This window comes from Rhyacophila brunnea, unplaced genomic scaffold, assembly GCF_057557595.1.
Source record: "Rhyacophila brunnea isolate RB1 unplaced genomic scaffold, BYU_Rbru_1.0 scaffold_7, whole genome shotgun sequence".
Classification (NCBI taxonomy): Eukaryota; Metazoa; Arthropoda; class Insecta; order Trichoptera; family Rhyacophilidae; genus Rhyacophila; species Rhyacophila brunnea.
In genome coordinates, this window is record NW_028233339.1 from 41,418,951 (window position 1) to 41,442,983 (window position 24,033).

General features: G+C 33.9%; 1 protein-coding gene across 2 annotated transcripts in view; it reads right to left on the reverse strand.

Annotated features, from left to right (window-relative positions):
- Positions 1–24,033, reverse strand: part of LOC147064886 (uncharacterized) — a 303,047-nt gene that overhangs the window by 262,903 nt on the left and 16,111 nt on the right. The window lies entirely within an intron of this gene.

A 24,033-nucleotide genomic window follows, 5' to 3' on the forward strand; every position in this document is an offset into this window, starting at 1 on the left:
ATATCGTCCAGTGTTAGAGACACGCAATCACTATCACTCTTATCACTATCATTAGTTATCACTATTTGTTTCTAAATGTCATGTTGTGAACGTCTTAAACTTATAATTTGTAATGTCCACAATATGTTAAAAAATAAATAAATTGAAAATTGAAATAAATTGGAATTGAAATTGAATCAAATTGGAAATCCCTTTTTTGCACAATTTAAACTATGTTGAAATGAATACTATTAATAAAGGGTATTTGAGTATGGTAGGTACCATTTTTCAGATCGCAAAAAATTACTCAACTGGAATAGTAAAAAAACTTATAACATTAGAATTTTGAATTATGAGTTCAAAGTTTCGTATAAACAATAGGGAGTCCAATATAAGTCGTGTCGTAGGTATAGTAAAATAAATAGAGATTCAACAAATTGTATGATAAGTAAAGTTATATCCCATACTTCACTGGATGCCCGGTAATCCAATATTGAAAACCAAGTAAACACTGTTATTTATTTTTTACGTATATTTTTAAACAATTAAAACATTCCCCGCCCTAATAAAAATGTTTAATCTATAGCATATCAACGACATTATAATTATAATCATTTGAAAGATTACACATGATTAGAATTCTCTAAAACATCTTTCTGTCACAAATTATTTCTCACAACAGTAAAAAATGCTACTAGTCAGTTATCTAATATCTTGGATAAAGCGGCAAACACATTTTGAAAATAGCCAATATATACTGTATTATTTGTTAGGATAACCTAACCTAACTTAACTTAACCTAACCTAAACTAACCCAAACTAACAAATAATCCAGTATATCGGCTGTATCCAGGATAACCGACTAGTACCTAAAAAATATTATCGTAAGAGTTTGCTAATAGTTACATATAACCAAGATGACACCTATTAATTAATATCTACGTAGCTATCCAGTATTATGAACTTTTACCGGTATGGTTCACTACTACTGAAATCGTTACTTTTTTCGAATTCCCATCCCTAGCATAGTTCAGTGAAAATGCGTAGTCGAAGATACTTGCAGAATAGCAAGATTGCGATGGGGCAACAGCTGACTTGGCGAAGGCTGTTGTGCCAAATTGCACACTCAGCCAATCTGGTGAATGGAGACCAGATGGCGATAGCAGATGATAGTAATATCATCATTTTTTACAAGTAGATAGTCGTGTAGGTAGGTAGTTACCTCTTTGACTACGTAATTTTAATATTATATAATACCGGCCGATACCTACAGTTTTAAAATAGGGTAATTTAGTAAGGCTATGACTTGTGAGTAGGTAGGTAATGTAGTAACTAAAAATGCAACTATGGAATCTGCAATATTTTTGTATTTAACCAAAATTCTTAAGTTTGAAAACATTATTTAGTTAGTTAGATATTAACTATTGTAATAGTCGTGATAGTGAAACCCAGAATGGGTTTATCAACGACCAAACATGTGCGATTTTTAATACATATCTATAAACATAATTACATTACAATTGAATAATATTAAACAGTATGCTGTATTGAATGTTTTATTATGAAATACGAGTTAATGTTAAACACATTCTACGAAAAATCGTGATTAAAACATTAACACTACGAATAAATAAAAAAAATAATTAGGTATATATTCGAGAGGTATTAGGTATATATTGATGATAAAAATATATAACAATAATAGGTACCTACCTATGTATTAATATTAGAAAAAGCCTTCAACGAAAGCTCTTTCTTGTTTCTTCTTTAAACTGTTATCAGTTTAAATGATAAGTTAAATAATGATTTCTTTAATGTTTCTACAATATTAAGTATACTAATGTCCCTTTGAGGCGGACGAAACCGGTCTAAATTTATTAAAAAAAAAGTGAAATAAGTACAAAAAATGCGTTTTATTAAATTAATCAATAATATTAAAACACTTTCTTTTGTAAATTATTGTCAGGAAAAACGCGCTGGAGTGATAGACCGGCCGTCTATAAAACCGTGAGTACTGGACAAACAAAATATATTATTTTATCAATGTATGTTTGATGCAGAGCAAGGAATCAATGAGGTGGGCGAATAAAATTGTTAACTATTCGGAACCGAAAATGGTACATAATACACTAAATCGTTTTAAATTGCATTAAGTACCTATGTTTTAATTCTGTTAATAGATATTTTAAGTCCCTAGTAACTTGAACTTAGCCACTTGAATTGGCCGAAGAATGTATAAAAAATGTTTACATCGTATAGAATTTGAAAATAAAAATGAATGAATTAGAAAAAAAATAAACGCAAGATTCCGATGAGATTCTGTCAAATTATTTAGGTAACTGGCGCTACGTAAACCACGTAAATTAGTACTTAGGTATATAACAATCTAACAAACATACTTTCTCCGCGAAATTTCTCATTAATTCAATAGAATTTACTCACTTTGTTATCATAATATCTGCAATAACAAACGAATATAACATAAACTTTACTCTACCGATTAGACCAGTGCACACAAAACCGTCGCTGGGGTGTTACTATTTGCATAAGTTAGAGAAACTTAATGTAGAAGGCACTTATGTTGATTTTAAGTGGTAACACCATAACTCCATAACGTTGCTTGTTTCGATCCGAGATCACTCCGAAAAGTGTGATACATAATAATATATGCTATGATTTTTTGAATAACTCGAAACAACAATAAATCGCATTTCTTTAATGTGTTCGTTATGTCATGTAAAATATAGAAAGATTATGTGGTTCAATTACGTAATTGGGAAACGCCCTTCTAGTGTAATAGTCTCAAAAGTGAGTTTTCAGAATTTACCATGATGCATACGTATCAATGTCATTTTTATCTGTTGATCATCTCATCACTATTATACCAGAATTCAGTTGGCCAGACGAAAGGAGAGGCTCCAATGCGAAACAGGATTTTATTTTATTTTAATGAGAGTCACAAAAAGATTGCAAGGCTATCTAACCAGTTGTGATGTCACGATTAAAATTTTTAGCCTGGGCATGGCATGATTGTAATATGAAATGTTATCTATACATACCTATATATTATAATGTTATATATTACCTATATCTGTGGGGTAAGCATCATCATTAACTACAGAGTTTTCAGAATTACGGAAGAGTGAACAAATGAAGCGTTGGTCGATGTAACTACGTCATACGTCACATTCACCATCGAATCGAAGAACTGGATTTAATTCCAGTTTAGTGAAATACAAGCTCCATCAAGTTTTGGATTCTTATTTGGTACAGCCATCTTTATGGGTAGAAGCGAAATTGTTTGTTACTGTATTACCTACTTAGTTTGGTTCTTTACGCGCAAATTGACACCACAATTGCTCCGATCAGATGAGGCATTCTCTCGTTACAATGGTCTCAGGCATTGCAAATCTATCATCTATCCCCCGCCGCCTGATGAGGTTAGTGCGATAATATTATGTGCGATACATGAAGCCTAAGAACCGACCTATGCAATTATATATTATTCAGATTAAACGTATGGCTTATTCTTGAAGAGTAGGTATTAGCCTTCCATTTTTTTATACAATGCGATCTATCATTTATTATTGTAGATATTTTTTTCTCTCTTCAAAATAAAACATTCGCGTGCCGTGCAAAACCATCTCGCGTGCCACAATTGGCACGCGTGACATAGTTCGCCACCACTGGACTAGGGTTTGCAATATCGACTTACGGCTCAATTGTTCCCAAAGAATCCCAAAATCATGGAATTAAAATTTGTGGAATTCCGGGATTACTTTTTATATCGTTCATATAATGAACAAACTACTTATAATTATTTAGGCAGGGTTTAATAATTGAATTTTAAAAACTAACCAACATATTTCTGCAATTTATATTCTTAAATCAATGAAAACAAATTAGTATGTCTGATAAAGATTAGTGTGTAACTATTTTATGTTGGATCTTCACAGTCTATCTTTCGCCACTGGTTTAGATAGTGCAATCTATGTCACTATTGATAAATCGATTAATCCAACTAGTAAACGTGAGCTCAATGAACCATAATGATATCAACAGTTGATTGATATAAAAACGGATATTTTGATAGAATTATTCTGAGAGCGATATTTGAAACCAAAAATGACGATGAAGTGTAGAATAAAACACTTTACGAAGTTTACGAAGAATTGTGAGACGTTAACATTATTTTTGTTGCGAAGCTGGTCGGAGAAGTGTTGGGAGGCCTGAGTTGCAGTGGTTAAATAACCAAGAATTCGCAAGAAATCGGCATCTTGGATTGGAGAAAGATGGATCGGAACGGAGAAGGCAATTAAGGAAGGCCATGCCTCATTCCTGGATATTGCACCACTGACTGTTGATGACTTGGACATCGAACCGGGTTAGTTACATGAAAGCTGTGGAAACTAAAATTTCATATCAGCTGCAGCGCACTAAAAAAGAAGATTGTACTTATATGCCTGCATCAATACCAGTGTTGGCGAACCTTTTTACATGCGCGTGCCATATTTTGCCAAATATTATTTTTCGACTATCCGACGTGCCGAAAAAAAAGGTTTTTAAGAAGCCTATGGAAAATGTTTAAAAATTACAATTAAGTTTATGCGATTCTTCCACCGTGTCTCTTGCCGAAGGCATATCTTTTGTTCTTTGAATATTTTTTTCCTTATTTTCAAAATTTTCAAAGATATCGTGAGAGCATTTTAACCACACTTTTTTCATAATATTTTCCCCTTCACTGAACGGTTTTCAATTTTTAACGATTATATTTGTTGTATCATTTCAAGGAATAACAATAATGTCAATGGCAGTGTTGCCAGCTTATGTATGGTGTGTAAATGTATAGGTGTACGGAAAGATACAATATAAAATCCACGTGCCATAGGTTCGCCAACCCTGATCTATACTTTGTAGAAAAAAATAAGCCATGCCGCACATAGAACCTCGTCTCGACTGCAACACGTCGAATTTATCGATATGATTTTGTTGTCATTCATAAACCGAATCGACTAAATTTCACTTGACATGGGGAGAATAAAAAAATATTATGGACATTTTTTTCAAAGACCCCCTCTCCCCAAACTCTTTTTCTGTGTACGAGCCTGGAGCAGACCATCGCTGGATGTATCCAAGAGATATTAAAAGTACCTAGTGAGAAACCAAAAGTCCGCTAGATCGACGAGATTATAAAGTTTAGCGGAAGTTCATGGCCACGAAAGCCTAATAACTGAGAAGAGAAATGGAGACAGCAAGAAGACGGCTTTACTGAGCAGTGAATCTATGTTGACGATGATACTCTGTATGTACTACGTATGAAATAAAATTATCTATATGTACTGTTGCAGGGTTTTGGTGAATCAATACCATTAAATACAAAAATAAACGTGGGATAACAACATTGGTCATTTGATTTCGACGTTCGCTGTATTAAGCATCTCCAGAAGTGTCGCGGGTGTACGGAGTGGGCTGGGAAAGAAGTATGAATGAGCAGAGAAGTAGAAAAATGGAGAGCAAGAAACAGTTCATTCGGCTATAAAAGAATGCGTGTAGGATTCAAAGCATCGAGAAATCTATAAGTTGTTCGATTGGTTCCACTTAATTACAATAACATTAAATTATACTGCTACAATAATTAGGTACCTGTCTATACACTTTATTGATGTTAACTGCCGATTCTTGTTCGAAGAAAATAAGTATATTGATATAAAAAAAACTAAATATATGAAGTACTGAAAATTAAACAATACCTACCTACTTCTTTCGACCATGTCCGATCCTATTAGGATAATATGGGCCTCCACAGAGTAGAGGTTTGTATTAACAGATTTTGTTTTTTACGAGAAATGGATGTCAGCCACTTGCTCAACCTATCAGTTCCATACTCTGACTCATACACAAATTGAAAAACAATATCTGTAGTTTGCCAGACCCAGGATTCGAACCCGGGACCCTCGACACTATAGACCGGCGCTTAAGCCACGCGGCCATCGTGGGTTTATCTACCTACAAGTGACATATATATTTTATTTATAGTTTACACATGAAACAGGATTAAAACATCTAATGCTTTGTACAAAAAGATGTAATCATTATATGGCTACCCAAAATTGAATTATAACCGATGGACATAAAATATTAGGTAAATAAGTATAATTTTAAGAACAAGATCTAATTGACATATTACTGACAACAGACATGCACAATTTTAAATAATATTGAAGTCGATTTATTGAACATAGTAAACGGTGCATTTATAGGTTATTAATTAGTTCAATCACTGGCACCTAAATTAATATATTTTTTTATCGTAAATATTTCACTATAATAATGGCGACATAAATTTTACTAATGGTTTTTTAAATGTGTTTAAAAATTAATAAATCTAAAAAATCTTAATACCACTGCACATGGATGTAGGTACTGAAATGTTACTATATTCTAAAACATTTGATCGAGAGGTTTAAAAGAATACTATTTTATGTAATAAAACTACTTTATGCAGTCATCAAATGTTTAAGATAAATATAAAGGATAATAAGGCTTCAAAATTATAAAAATAGATTATGTACAACGTTTAAGGAATGTCCAGGATTATTGTGTGAAAATACCATAAAACTCCATTTTGACCTTCGTTGGGCATGTGGGCCCGTAAGAATATAACATACCTACATAATTTTGAAAACACTTCTGAGAAAATATACGAGATTATAACTAATGTCTTACTTTTTCAAAAAGATTTTTTTATTGGTTATAATATATTTTCTCAGAAATGTTTTCAAAAATGTTCTTTAGAATTTAGATTGTAATACTTATTATTAATATATTTGTTATTTTTTCTGAGATATAAATAAATTATAATTCTTAAGTAATTTTGTTTTTAAATTTTATCTTATTAATTGTACACAAAAAACAATTGTAAACATAATAAAGAAGAACGCCACGTTATAATTTAAAAAATGTTTCCGTAAGTAGTGGGTATCTACTTAACTAATTCAAATTAAAATATTTTGTTTTATTTTAAGTATACCTACATACTAAAATACTATTTATATTTTTAAATTACATCTACCTATAATTTATTTATTTTTAATCACTATAGTTAAATTTTACGATAATTATCATACTTATCGTAAAATTTAACGATGTTTCCAGTGTGGACCCGGCATTAGGTTTGACATAATGAATAATTTTCTTTTTAACACGCAAAATAATTGAATGTAGGTATTTAATTAGCCTTTGAAAACGTACAATAAACAGAAATTACTTTGAAAAGTCTTGGGAATTTTATGTCCGAATGCAGCGCAGCCCTGTTAGAAAGATTGACTTGTAGCGAACTTAATCAGCGAACCACGGGTTCTTTTACTTGCTTCAATTTTATACATTTTGGCTACATCTCTATAGAAAAGTATTTTTTTCAACATCTTTGTTTCGCACGCAAATTATGTAATGCTGAGAAGATCACAATGGTTATATTATAAATACATCAGTGGAAATAGTATAGAAATAACTGGGGAAAATAACTGCACAGTTAACTCGGTAACCATTTAATTTCATTATGCACTCACCTACCGCTTTACGAGTCCGCCATCACTCTTTTATAAACGAGTGAGCGGTAAAACGGAGAATAGCTTTAGAAAGCCGCGAGAGCTGCTAATCCACCGTGGGCGTCTTCATCTAATAATTAAGTCCCCTTAATGTCCCGCTTCCTGAGTTTAACTGTGCCCGTTTAATGGGAATGTACATATTCAAAGGGATACGTTATTAGTTATTACTTATTCGTGGGGCAGTGTACCTACCTTGCTTACAGTTATGGCGATTCATCACAAGCCATCAATACATAATCTGTTTAGTGAGACTTTACTTACAGTGTATTTTTAACCGGTATGCAGTGAGTGTCCTCCTAGAGTGGCGCTATTTTTTCTTCATCTTAAGGTTGTATATTCGTGACGAGTAGGGAATCCAATCCCGGGATTTCGGGATTACGATTTGACGATCCCGGGACTGGTCTCGGGATTGGCGTTTTTTCGATAATTAATAATATACAAATAGCATTGATCAAATCGGTCAAAATGTTTAGTACTTATAATTTATACTACTTATTTAAGACATTAAATATTAATATTTCAATCTTGGAAAACATGGGTTTAATGGAGTAAATAACATTGTAATATAGATAATAATGTGAAAGTAAAACAGTTTTTTTTTTAATTATTTAAGAAAAGATAACATTCATAAAATTCGGCATAGAAAGAAGTGCCTGCCTGTACGTCCGTGGCACTGGCGGTTAGACGCCGTTCGCGTGCCAGAACGTCACTGACGTCTAGCTGTTTAAATTAACAAATTTATTATTTTTTTGATATTTTTACGATTGCGTATGACAACAAAAAATGGTTATTTATTATCCGTGAGCATCTGGCGACATGTGCAGGTACACACACTTCACTAACATAATTTTGTACACATATCTACTAATAATTGATTGGGATTGATAAAAAAACAAATCCCGACGGTTTCGGGATTATGTTTACTAATCCCGGGATTCATAGGTATCGAAAATCCGGGATCCCGGGATTAGATTCCATAGTCACGAGTGATCGGGCGATGTATACGTGCGCGGTTTGAAAATACATGCTATTATGGCATAATGTGATTTCTCAATCTTGATTTTTCGTCAACTAAATAGATTCGTACTATGGTTTTCTATTACTATTTTTGTGCTGGGATAAAATACATTCATTCAATTGATTTACTTCCCAAAAGCGAAATAAAGTTTTTAAGTCACATTTAGTAATTTTGTGCTTAAAATTACTACCCGGCGCGGGAAAATGTCACTTTGCGAGGCGTCGCACGTCTCATGAATCCAATACACACGATTAGACAGACATCTGGCGGAGTAACATTTTAATCGATAGATAGTTCCTGCGTGTGCAATAATTTATGTTTAGCTATCGAATTAAAAAAAAAAAAAAACAAGCTTACCAATAGTTAAATATTATTACGATATATTAGGTATAAAAAAACTAGACGATTACCGATTTTATTTCTTCAATTTTTCGCAAAATTTTGGTGCTTTGTTTGCGTTGGTGTATAAAATAACCTCTGAAAATTCGAAAAATAAATAAGCACACACGTGGGTGGCTCACAGTAATTATGGATTAAGTCCATCAAAATGGATTCTGAGATATTTGGACCTAAAGTTAAAACTCCGTTTGTACAATTCGAAAAGTTTTCACTGTATATACTTACCATATTTTGATAGTACATGGATCAATTTAAATAAATAGTCGAAACATAAATTATATTCAGGCTTTATTAAGTCTTTCAGTGCTAAATACGCGTTAGGCGCGTAACCATTGGTTGTCCATTAGATATAATTAACATGATACTTAAATGTGGTAATCAATTAGTAATTATCTGGTCAGCAGTGAATGTGTTATAAGCAAATTAATGTTAGCAAATACCTCTTTATGATATTAACACACAATATAAAAATCTGTTTTATCTATCCACTGAACCAAAAAATCGAATTTTATGAAATTTTCACTAGATCCATAATTATTGTGAAACACCCATATATACATAAATATCTTTTATTCGTATATTGGTCTCTTGTGAGGGTAATATTTGTTATAATGTAAATCTCATTTTGTGAACGTCTTGAATTTAGATTTGTTATGTCCACAATGTTTTGTTTTCTTAATAAATAAATAAATTGCTTTATTCATAATATGATATTTTTGTTATGATCTCGTGCAACCTCTCAGAGACTCGTCACATAATATTACATTTTGTACTAACCGATACGTAGGCCAACATTGCCAACGATCATTATGCCGGGTCCACACTGGCAACATGTCGCGCGACAACCTCGTTAAATTTTACGATAAGTATGATAATTATCGCAAAATTTAATGAGGTTGTCGCGCGACATGTTGCCAGTGTGGACCCGGCATTAGATAGATATTCACATAGCTATGCGAGATTACGTGAACATTATTTGGCAGCTAATCTACGAGCGTATTACTGAAAATTTGGATGCAGATAATTCATGTCGCATCTAATTATTATTACGCCGATGCTCGGTGCACCGCAAGAGATTGTAAAATGAGCCGATTTAAAAAAATTTTTTAAATACACTGGCGATAATTTAAATAGACTGTTATATTTAGTGGATTGTTCGGAGTCTTGGATATTCCGGGCACTAACACTGTTGATGGTGAGCAGAGGAAGACCCGCACTCTTGGCTCCCAAGTCACTCGCGCACACACTGTCGCTCGTGGTGTTGGAGCGCACGGTCTGCAGAGGCGCACGGTCATTCTGGGTTTATTGTTGTTGCTTTTGTAGTCGGATCGACCCTAAATTAAATACGCCCAAGAAATAAATACATGGAAGGCATGCTTTAGGATTGTTTGGAGGGAGTATTAGATGAAATCGACTCAGACACACACTGTTCATACATACACTAGCGGTTCTCAAGTTGTGATCATTATAATATACTTACTTATTTAATAAGTACCGCAATACCTATCAGAAAAATAATTGATTTTTTATCGATAACCAACCCCAAAACTTAAAATTAACAAAACAAAAATAGCTTTTTAAATTTTCTCGGTTAGACTTAACGATTTTTTTTTAAATTTTAACTACATACAATCGGTAGATAATATTTGCTTGTTTCAGTATATGTATGTGAGAGAAAATCATTAAAACGTGGACTCCTTCAACGATTAATTAAATTGCTTGGGGTGAGTGTCCCGACAAATCATAACTCTGGATATTATAAAATGTTCTAACAGAGTTAAAAACTAAAGCCAAGCTAAAACTTTGCCGCCCAGAAATATTGTATTCTGCACAGCAGATGTGGGACTTATCTTGGCTTCCATCACCTTTCTTGAAATAAAAAAAACAGACCAATGAGGATCTTAAAAAACCTTATGACTACAGAGCTTACTTCGTCTACTGTATCCCTATCCATGAATGAAAGTATTTTATTTTACGTTAAATTTACAGCATCTAATGGGTGGCATTATAAATTTAATTCTCACACGTAATTTGTTCATTCATTATTTTCATTCATCAAATAAAACACAAATAAAAAAATCGTTGCAAGATTGCAACCAATTTCGCTACTACGCGTTGATACAATGACTTGACTGATTGGTTATTACGATTATTAGGCACAAATTATTAAATAAGTATACATAATTTATATTATGTAATAAATAATAAGCCCTATGATTACACTATTTTATCGTGAACGTTATTTATATAAAATATTCTTAGTAATATAGATATATGTATAAAAAATGCCTATACCAATTTACCATTTATTGTGTAAATCAATACACCGAAAGCCGTGGAAAGGCGAAACCATAGTCGCTAAACTCGATTTGTAATAATAATAATACGAAATCGATCAATTAGAATTTGAATTCCAACTATATGAAGTAAGTAGATACACGATAAAAATAAATATTCTTTAATTTTCTATTACTTAATAAACATTGTAAAATTTAAACGGATACATTGTTTAAATGTGTGAAAGTAATTTTCTAGAGATTATAAAATTGTGGATGCATTTTTGTAACTGCATCGTATGGTTTTTATGCGTGAATATACCAAATTAAGGCGCGACAGTAGTATAGAATATAGTCAAGTATAGTGTATTTATGATACGACGTGAAGTAAATTTAGGTGTGTTCAATGATACAAGTTTTTTTTTTTTTTTTTTTTTTTTCGACCATGTCCGATCCTGATAGGATCATATGGGCCTCCACAGAGTGGAGGTTTGTATTGACAGATTTTGTTTTTTACGAGAAATGGATGTCAGCCACTTGCTCAACCTATTAGGTCCATACCCTGACACACACAAATTGAAAAACAATTTTTGTACTTGCCAGACCCAGGATTCGAACCTGGGACCCACGGCTTTGTAGTCCAACGCTTATGCCGCGCGGCCACCGGGATATAAAACAGATTGCAAAAACGAGTCACATAACCTGTTACAAATTTAGCATACTCCCACGGGTAACAGAGCGAGTTATTTTCAGTTAAAAGTGTATTTTATTCTGTAAGCGAGCAGTAATTTACTTGTTTAGCATAACATGTGTAATACAAAATTTACATGCCTGTTAATAGTAAGTACCGTTGATTGTTTTATAATATTAAAAAGCTATACTTACCAACTTAAAAATGGTAAGTTTTTAATAGATAATATACAATATAGTATCCACTGTAGGTAAGGTAGGTATATAGAAAAAGTGACAAAGCAGTTGACATGATGATGATTTCATCAGTTATAAATTATCTACATACTTACTTACTTAATAGTTAAATATAATTATTGTTTTTTGATTAACCGTGGCTCTAAATTTGTTATTTACCAGTGGCGAAGTGTGGGGGTAGACTGTTAAGTAAATAATAATTAATTAAAAAAATATTCGTCTATAAAATATCTAAAATTATGCCATTACTTCAAACATAACTTTGGATAATTGAAAGATAGAAGAATATTTTTTATCTATTATTATTTGGTTTAAGCAGAGGGCTTAATGAATAATAATAAAAAAACAACCAAAACCACCCATAATATTATGTATGCTTAATTCAACAAAAATAAATAAACATGACTGAAAAGTGTGCATTAGTTTTGTCGAATCGCCCAGCATATCAAAACTATTTAAAAACGAAATAATAGTCTGATGCCGCATTGCCAATAAGAAAGGTAGAGTGTTTAAAGAAAATACCATATATTTTTATCAAAAATAATCATAAATAGTAGCATTTCTCGCTGGGATTTTGAAAACATTACAGCAGCAAGGCATAAAGCCCACCAAAGTGGCGCTCGGTGCGCTCTCTACGAAGTAGGCCCCCTCCCACCCGCGCATTACCCTTCACTTATGTAATAAGGGGCTCGAGGAGCACAAAATAATTATTATTATCAGCGTCTCTCATAACAAAGCAATACAAATATTATTAAATTTCTCGGGGCTTGTAATTAATATTCACGATGACATCATTCTACTAGCGAAATATCGGCACGCAATAACTAAACAAAGAGTTCACTGTTATTAAATAATGCCTTCTCGCCCGTCTTATCGACGACGCTGCCAGAAGCGTGATTTTGTTTGCCGGGTGCAATGAATGGACTACGTTGTATTTTCGTTAATTCGGCCGCTGAGAAGCCACACAACGATGACTCATGGGGCGGGCGGGCACAATGCATCGTCAAATCCAGTGTGCGCTGGCGTATTTGATTACGTTGTATTTTCGATGATTCACATAGAATATGCGCGAGCGCCCCGTAAGTCCGCTTTAGTGGACTTTATGCCTAAGGAATAATTATTAAATATAATGTACGTTAACCTATCAGTGTTATCACGATGAAATGACCAAACAGCTATGCGACCAAAGTGTTATCAACCGAATGTTGTTGTAGCCTGAAGAAAATAGCCACTGAATAATAAATCATTGTGGCTGTGCATTAGTGCACAGAATTAAAATTCGATGGAATTATTCATGTTTAAAAATCCTGGACGTTTCAGGGGGCTGGGTGATGTTATATATGAGTATGACTATCATATAAGTAGGTACTAAGTGATACCTACTTGTATACTGACCACTTTGGATACGGAAAGGTGGATAGAATTGTTGAAAGAAACCATGACCACACCCCGTGTCGTATATCGTCAGTGTAGCGTGACCTGCAAAACTCTACCGAGGATTTTCCTCCTGATTATATCACACACCACACGTACAATTCCTTATTTGGAAGTACCTAGTTAGATAGTTAAAAAAATGATGCATCACGTGGATTACTTACTATGTCATACGATAATTGAGCACGCCCCTATGGGAATAATGAACGGAAGCGACATGCCATGAGAAATAATTCCCGATAACCCAATCGGTTTACTGCCGCCCACCACCATAGAATGAACGTTCAGTCAATTTTAATTTATTTATAAAATTACTAGTCTAATCTAATGGTGCCCGTACATACAATTAAATGAACTTGTGTCTGATATTATTTCTATTTGTAAATTAGGTAAATACCTAAGTATATATAATTTATATATATTTTCTAACAAACTACAAAACGACATTTACAATAAGGCGTGTTTAATAAACAGACAGTTATTTTGAAACACCTAAGTACCATAAGTTGACGTTGTACTTAGAAAATATCCAAGTGTATTAATATTATAATTCCACAAAAGGCATATCAATTATGTATATTGGCATTTCCACTCATAGACAGAACACGCGGATCTTCACGACATTTTACGAAGATCGATTGTAAGCCAATCTTCCAATTCATTGCGTCCGCCAGCAACGTTGCCAACCTAGCGTTTTTCTTGTCGGGTCTAGCATCTAGCTTGCAAAATTTGCATCTGACATATTATGACGTTAAATTTATTGTTTTTTGACACCGTAAACAGCTTAAAACTTCTCATAAAAAGACCAGAGTTGCTTGAAAATTAACATGATTGCCTTTTGTATATTATATCACTAACAAATAAAATTTTGTACATTCAATATTTTTTATCTACCTATACGATTGATTTAATGATTGTGAAACAATAACTTCATTATTCTTCAATCCTTGTTCTCGTAAAAAACATGTTAATAATTATGACTAATTTTATTGACATGTTGGTTTTTAGCCATTTTTGTGCCATCTAGCTTATTTTTTCTGGTTGTCAGTTGGCAACCTGGTGCAAGAGAATCTATCGGTTAAAAAAATGACGCGGGATTCGATACTGCGACTATGAGCACGTGGCACTAGACATCTACTGCATAGTGGTCGCTCTAGCAGCTAGCTTGATGCGGATGGAATTTTAAAATAATATTTTTGGCGAAAACACAAGTACTTAGGTATTTTATAAAATATTTTTTTTAAAACTAAAATACGTAGAGGAAGGGTGCCTATTATGAGATACTTTTTTTTGAGACATTCTCAAATCTAAAATAAACGCATTGCAGGGTATCTATTACAATAAATACATCAAACATACTGTTTACTAATAAATTTGTAGTCATGAGATTTTTCTTTCAGCCAGTTTATTTTAGATTCGCGTTTTAGTGAAAAATGTCAAATAAGCTGTTCTCCAAAAAGTGTTCCTAATTTGAGATAGTCACTGTTCCTAATATGAGACTATCTCATATTGGGAACATTATGAAAAAAAAACAATAGCTGTAATTGATATGAATAATTATATATTTGTTTACATTTCACATGGTCTCATTTAATCCATATCCACCTTTTATTCAAATATTATCATAACAAAATACACAAATAAAAACATCTCCTGCTATTAAATTACCACAATCTTCGTGACTCCATTTGAAACACCTGCGTCCATTTTTCTACTCTTGTATCTTCCGTAAAATTCCAACTACAGTAAATAAATACACATCGCATCATTTTCTTCATCGTCGTCATCAGCAATATCATCTTTTCTCCGCCTTCGCTTGACGACGACTCAGATTTCTCCTTCTTCTTTCTTTTAATTTATTTCTAATTTTCCTTTCCCATCGCTTTTTCCATTCTAGTTTTCTTTTTTTCCTCAGCCGTCTTTTCTTTTTGTATTTTGATTTCGTTCGCTTACTGGGTCTCGATCATCTTTGACATAACGCTTCAGTGTGCCTTTTGGTACTCCGAGCTGTTTGGCTGCTTTCAGATATCCCATTTCTTTCTTGCAAACGGCATTCATAGCTTGAAACATAGACCCGGGGTCCCAGCTTTTCTTTTTTGACGGAGGCATCTATGGACAATATAATATAAAACATACACACATTATAAACGATGATATGGTTTCAAAGTAAAATGTGTCCCTAATATGAGATATCTCATATTGGGCACACCCAAGTATCTCATTTTAGGCTCATTCAAAATTTGACATAATAAAATTAACTATTCTTCTTCTAGAGTCGATAATGATACAGAAGATACTGAAATATAAAATAAACTACCAAACTACGTGTTTAATTAAGAAATAAACATTGTACGATACCTTAGAGATGTTCTACAATCATCAAAAGTAGCATGCGGCAAAATTTCTTGGACGAGTGATCGACGAAAACACACATACATCACCAAAGACAGTCGCTGCACCCTGCGCACCGACAGTCGTTTGGAGCTATTACTCCTCGCTACCGTGTGACACCATCACCATATTTTATTATCGTCCGGTTGCTGAGTTATTGCTATATCTCATATTAGGCACCTATCTCACAATAGGCACCCTTCCTCTATTATTCAAAAACTTCTGCCAAACATTTGAGATACTTGATGTGATTGAAAATACCGCTTATATTAGATTATCTCAAAACGCCGAAAATGTTGTTTTATTTTTGCAAAAATATTCTCAAAGCAATATTTCTTGATGACATGACAGCTCCGGCTTATGTACACCAGTGGGTAACACTATACCTGTTAATATGTCGGATTGTTTATGGCAAAAAAGCGAAGTACCTAATCCAATCCCGGAATCAAAATAATATTATTGTGTTTGTGAAAAGAAAATATTCCCTATTCGGGTCAATCCACCCAAGTAAATTTGGGAGAATTGCCAACATTTTTTATAGACCACAGAAAATCACAAGATTATAATGTTATTACTTTATGTAAACAAAAAATATCAAATAAAGCCAAGATTAAGACAATCCGGCATGTGTATTATATCTACATAATATAATAGCGATTTATGTCGACCTCTCATAAAAATCTCCTCTACGGATACGCAATAATTCAGGTCACGTCGCGAAACGTTTGCAAGATAATTGCCTGTGAAAAACTACATAGCCGAAAATATTTCTTGCCAGTCCGCATTGCGCCACTCTCCCCTTTCTTTCTGTTCTATTCTATTAGGCACTTACGACGCTAAATGGTATTATTTTTATAGGCAGGGTTATTGATTTAATTAAACAACTTAGAGGTGGTATTGCAAAGCTGCGAATCCAAACTTTTTAAATGCCTATTGTGAACCCCAATGCAAGTATTTTTTTATATGGAGTTACAAGTTCCGCGCATTTAGACGACGATATTTAGATAAATCAATACTTGAATAATTAAATAAAAGCACTATGTGATAAAAGGGGAAATTGGGATGTGAGAATAGGGCTTTAAAACACTTTTATTTAAATTTTAATTTAAAAAAATTAGCAAGCGAACACAAAATACAACCTATCAGCCATTTTATACACAATCCATCACAGCTCACAACCATACTAAAATTGAAAGCATATTGCGTTTCATGCAAGGGCGGATTGGTGGTGTGAGACTGGCCTAGGCAATTAACCAGAAACACAATTACTTTGTATATTATATATATACGAGTACATGAGTATCAAAGTGGGACATAAGCCATTTATGAAAATTTATATGAGATCCGCGAACATGGGTGTAAATCACTGTAAAGTGTTGTTTTTAAAAACGACAGTTTTTTATACCTTTGGCGGATCACTTGCACTACCATAATCAATTAAAACATGACTTTAGTGGGATTTGGCGTTTGTCCGAGTTTGATACAAAGCTACTAAAATATTTCGCATTTGACACTCGTTATTCTACCGGTAATTTTCCTAGTGTACCGATGGGTCAATCCGCCCCTGCTTACGCAAACAAAACATACTTTGAATTACTTTGATCTCGTACATTTTTGTCAGTCTCAGGGGATTTAGGTGGCACATAAACCTTTTCGATGACCTTTTAGACCCAACGCAGCGTGACATAAAAAGATGCATGTTTTGGAAGGACCACCAAACGAATAATAGATAAAAGGTAACACGTCATAAAATGACATGTGCGAGTAGAGGTTGTGATCGAGAAATAATCAGAAAAAGCTAACTCGATATCGAGAAATTAGCTTTGCAAAATTTCGAGAATTCTTGTTTTTCAAGAAATATTAATTGTCTCCAGAAATTGAGATATTGTTACTAGGATAAGCTGCCGACCGCATCGAAATAAAAAAAAAACTAAATGGTATTTCAAATGAAAATTTAATTGCTCGGTAAAAAAAAAAGGTCTTGATTTTGATTCTGAAAGGAATTTCTTAAATTAATTCTCGATAAAAAATGACAAAAGAGCTAAAAACACATCTAGACTGTCAATTTAGCAGACGTTCTTAAATTATTCGGTAAACTGTTTTTGGACGGAAGAGCTTGAGGAAGAGAAACCAATCTTGAATTCTCGAGAAAAAAAACATTCTCGATTTTGCGAATTTTCAAGAAATGAAACATGACAAGACATCACAAGGTCTATGTATGTGATAGAAGTGGCAAAACTGCAGGAATAACAATGGCCTGGCATATCGGCCAACGAATGAATAATAATTATTGTTCGGTTAAATGCTGTCATAGTGTTTTATCTACAACGCCCACCGTACCATCCCGAAAACGATTAAGGTAGCCAATCGATATAATCAGCATGTTATTTAAATGTGGTAATTAAAAAGAAATCATCTAGTCAGCAGTCAATGTGTTAAGCACGGCAGACATAAATAACAGAACTGAAAAAAAGTGTAATGTGTTAAGGGGCAGGCATTCAGCAGCGGATTGACAATGCTGATATAGCAATTTGATAGTGATTTTATTAATTTATTATAGAAAAGGACATTTGAGAAACGGTGGACGCTATATTTTTTGTGGTAGCGTGTTCTTGTTAATTTATTAATCACACAAGGGAAGACCCGGGGTAGGAGAATGTCGGGAATTAAAGCAACTTCAAAAGAGTTTTCGCAAACATAACTTTGATAGCTCTTTCTCTGTGACTATAAAAACTGTTTTACCATCCCCATGGGCCATTGCTCTGAATAATTTTTGCTGAATAAGACATGTACCCACACGAGATTTAGATACAAATAGTTATCAACACACAGTATACTTACATACGGATATCTGATCTACTCTGTACCTTTAATTTAGGTCAAGTAGTATTCTATCGATTAAAAATGTATCATGCCTTTTGCTCGGTCATTCCTACAGGGAATAAAATAACAAATATGTATATTCACGTAAAGCTTGCCAATGTTACTGTTTAATTTTACGCTTGTTATATTTGTCACTGGAAGCAGCCAATTCCAAAGATCCGCGAGCTCGTGCGGTAATTTCAGTGTTTCCCGTTGTTGTTTGTCTGGCGGAACTCTCGAAACATGTTGTAACCCTTAACCCATAATATGCAGATGGGTAAAGATATACGTGTAGAGCAGTGTAGGAAATGACATACCTATACAAATGATGACCTTAAGGCTATTGAGGCATGGTCTAAAAAAATCGTGGCTAGGCGATGCGCGGATTGCGGGTCGCGGGTGAAAATGACGCATGCCGAACGAAATATAATTTGTCATATAAATCCAACATGCGTCCATTTAATATTCTGTTTAATTTTCTATTAGTAACAATAATAATAATTATATTCATTGACATGTTCTCTTTTTCAGGTAAATGGGTAACGTTTTTAGTCATCTTTACACGGTTTAAGAATTAATAACCCCGTCACCATCACGAAACAAATTGACGTATTCACACCTCGACGTTCGCTCTCTGAATGCCAGCGAGTCCAAAATTTCGTCGGTCCTATAATAGTTGAAAATTATTTGCCGTTTCACTGTCAAGCAGTCAATTAACATGCATAAATAAAGAGGCATCTAAATACACCACACCATGGCCACCACGAGCGGGGTGGCTGACAGTGCTCTAGCCTAGGGGCTTGACGTGAGGGGTCGACCAGATAAATGAGATAAACACACATCTTAAATGTGCTCTAATAGTAAAAAAAAAGTCGCCCACGGCGCTATTTTACTTCGGAGTTATTACTATTTTAAAATATAATATGGTTGTTGTGGCGTGTTTAGTGATACTCGACAACTCCATAATTGTGTTAAAAAATCGCTAAAAAATACACTGAATTTCATTTAACCTCAAAAACAACACTGTAGAGCGTCAGACTGCCTTTAACAATAGCGATAGGTAGGGAGGCCCGCCCAAGATCCTGGCCTGGGGGCCCACTTCAAGATGTGGGGGCCATTCACCACACCATTATTATAACGTAAAATAATATTTAGATGAAAAGACAAAGATCGCACATGTACCCTCGACACGTCAAAATGGCTGCACGTTTCAATGCGCCAACATACAATATATTATTTTTCTGCAACTGTCAATTCAACCACAATAAACATTGCATAATCTTTAACAATTAGTGATCTAATAATTAATTATACAAAGTTTACAAGACTCCAAACTGTTTGTTTTGTGATGACTGATGACTGAGTGAGTCTGAAAATTCGCATTCGCCCAGGCAATAGTCGCGGAATCATCAAATTTTTTCTGCGGAGCGAGTGCCGTCAAATGCGCGATATGAAATGTTTTCATAAATCTTCCCTTTTGTGTAATAAATCTAAAGTGTTTCGTATCATTTTCATTATTTTCATGCTGGGATAAAATAGAATGCATTTTTTCAAATGCCAGCATAGACTTTTTTAGGACGCTAATTATATTTTACAAAGTTTTTATTAGCTCGTATTCTTGTTTGTCCTGTGGTTGTTTGTCCAGTACAAATCTTGCAATCGATTTTTAACTAACTTCCCGACTAGCTAGACATTTGAAACTTTTAGAATATATCAGAACACGATGCCAATGCTTTTTAATACTTTTAGCCATCTTTATGCAGAATTGAATTCATTGTCAGTTAATTCTGTTTTGTATGGAAAGTTATTTCAGAAAAATCCCTAAAAAGTAAGACTATTATTGGTTGCTAAGGGGGTGGTCCTAGCAACTAAATTATTAATATATACGTGCGTTACTATGGAAATCAAAATGACATTTCAGTATTCTATATTTGTTTGTTTTTTATTTACTTCATATCAAGTACAATGTTGAGCATATTAGGCATAATAATTCAACAGAAAATTTAAAAACGTTGTATATAAAAAGTTCTTTTTATCTTGTAATTATTTACAACTAGAAGGGCGAAATAAAGCTGCATATCCACGTCGACGCCTCGTCATAGCATAATATGAAAGGCTGAAAATGCGAGGGAACTACATGATTATATCATCATCATCAGCCTGAATCTATCCACTGCTGGATGAAGATCTCTCCAAGCTGATTCCACTTCTCTCGATCCTGTGCGTTGCGTTGTCACGTACTTCCGCAGAACTCTATCATTTCATCGATCCAGCGGCCTCTACGTATACCCTGCAGACGTTTTGTACCTCTTGGATACCACTGGATGACTAAATTTGTCCAACGATCGTCCCTTCTTCGAGCTATGTATCCAGCCCATTTCCATTTGATGTTTTTTTGCGAACTCTATTAGGTACATCGCAAACCCTTGTGTGTCTCCTTATCTACTCATTCCCCTTTTTGTCCTTTCGCGTTATGCCCAGTATGCTCCTCTCCATACCACATTCTCTACCCCAAAGTTTCTGGATCTCTCTTTTACTTACGGTCCATGTTTCACACGCATATGTGATTACGGGAAGTACACACTGGTTGAAAACTTTGCGCTTTAGGCACAGTAGGTCACTTTTGAAGACATTATTCAGGCGGCCAAAAGCACTCCAGCCTGGCTTTACTATGTGAACAATTTCATCAAATATACATCCATCTATAGACACTTGTTGTCCCAGATAGATGTAGTTTTTCACCTGTTCGGTCTGAGTGCCATTGATGAGTATCTCTTTTTGGCCCGAAATATATATACCCAATTAAAAATAGTACCATTATAATGCAATAATCGAAAAAAGTTCATAGTGAATCAAAAAATTAGTTAAATATTATTCCGATATAGTAGGTATAAAAAACTAGATGATTATACTTTGTTACTGTTACTTTTTGTATACTGTTTTATAAGCGGTTTGTTATGAAAATATTTTTTGAAAGAACTTTTAAATTTTAAATAACTATTGCACTGCAAGCTAAGTCCACGTCGAATGCATATAACCATGATCAGCACCGGTGCGGAAAAGCTTGTGCATTGTTATAAAGGAATGAGATTTGAACCGTTTGACCCTTGAATTAACCTTGCTTCCTTGGCCAGCGTCCAGTCAACAGAGAAAGATCATAAATCGAGGGATGATCAGAGTCAAAAAATATAAATAATACTAGTAAGTAGTATCACTACATATTAATATTGTTGACACATCTTTGAATTATACCTACGTAGACAAAATAAATTAGTGTTTATGGTTCGTCGACCAATAATTTTCGATTGTTCATTTCTGTCTGTTCGAATTTGTAACGCTCATCAGGAAATCCTTCGTAACTATTGGAAATTTGAAATCCGGAAACTTGTACGTATGCAGTTCGCCGTATCACACTTCGCCGTGAAATGTTGTATCGGAAATATATGGCCTCATATTAAAGACCTCCCGACCTCTTTGGGTCGTATAGTACTGACATAAAATTCATGTCTAAATAAAACACGGTTCTTGCCGGTTTACAGGATGCCAGCAGCAAACAAATTTTGAAAATAGCCGATATACTGGATTATTTGTTAGATCAGGTTAGGTTTTCATTCTTTGAATTTTGCCAAAATTAGCTATGAAAATTGAATTAATGTTCATATTGAATATAATAAAATTGGAGACCGTATAGTAATACGGTTATCTCTTTTCGATAGTTAGCTCACGGCGAACTGTGCCACGGTGAAATGGTTTACGTACAATTTACACGTAACCAGCGGGTTGAGTTGAATTAATCCCCAATCTGGATTTTTTTTATTAACACGATATCACTGATGGCGTAAGTAAATGGACATATTGAGGTACTGTTCGGTTATCATGAATACAGCGGAAAACACATTTTGAAAATACCCGATATACTGGATTATTTGTTAGTTTGAGTTAGTTTAGGTTAGGTTGGGTTAGGTTAGGTTAGGTTTTTTTATCGGCTATTTTCAAAATGTGTTTACCGCTGTATTCCTGATAACCGAACAGTACATACTAATAAAATACTGGGGTCGTGATCTTTATAGCGGTCAATGTTGACCACCCCGAGTAATTTATTACCGTCTGAGAGGATTCGACTAACTCTATTAAGTGGAAGCTGAAATGCCGGCTGCGTTTAAGATCCAGTTTTAATTCACTTTAATATCATCATAATTTATAATAAGAGTTAACCAAAAAAACGGGTCTCAATACCTACGTAAAAGACGAGACTTCAGGAATCAGTTTATTTTAAAATTATAATTATTAAATAAATAGGTTAGCCCGTGTTTACTATCAAAGTTTAGAGTAGCACGCATCCACTTGATGACGATTTAAAAAAAATGCACCAGTTGAGAAAAATGCCTTATTGGAAATCATTCGTTTACCTTACCAGCATCCGGTATTGCTAATTTGAATACGGCTAGAACCTACGAGATCGCCTGAACTTTTATATCACGATATTTGATAATAACCTCCCCCCCCCAAATCGTGTTTGAATAACACCTATAGAAAAAATAACATTTTTATGTTAGCGGCCAGTGTTACCCAACCCTTTTACACCTGCGTACCGGTAAAAATATGAGTAATATATCGGGAACCATTAACGACGAAAAAAGTATTATTAATATTATAGTAAGTATTTTGTTTAATATTTTTTTAAATCTTATACCTATTATGACATAATATATAACAGTCTGATTGCGAATAGAAAAAATATAACATGTCGATTATATTGTTAATAATTATTGTAATAATCAGAAACCAATCAGTAAATAAATTGTTAATACCTAGTACTTCTAAAACTGCATGCCATCAGTGTAGTTTCGGAGAAACGACACATAACATTTACATCCATTCGGCATCTCTCTTTCCTTTTTATTACTGACATGGCCGAATAGGTAGTCGAAAATGTGGACGATATTTGGTATATATTTTGGTTTGTAACCAAAAAAAATGTATTTTATGATAACAGTTAGATAAATCAAGACAATTCGTTATATACATACTCGATATAATGGATTTCGTATATAACGGACATGTTGAAATCCAAGTGTCACCGTTAATACCTCTCGCACTCGAATTCGAGTCATATGCCGTTCTGCTCGTAGACTGAACG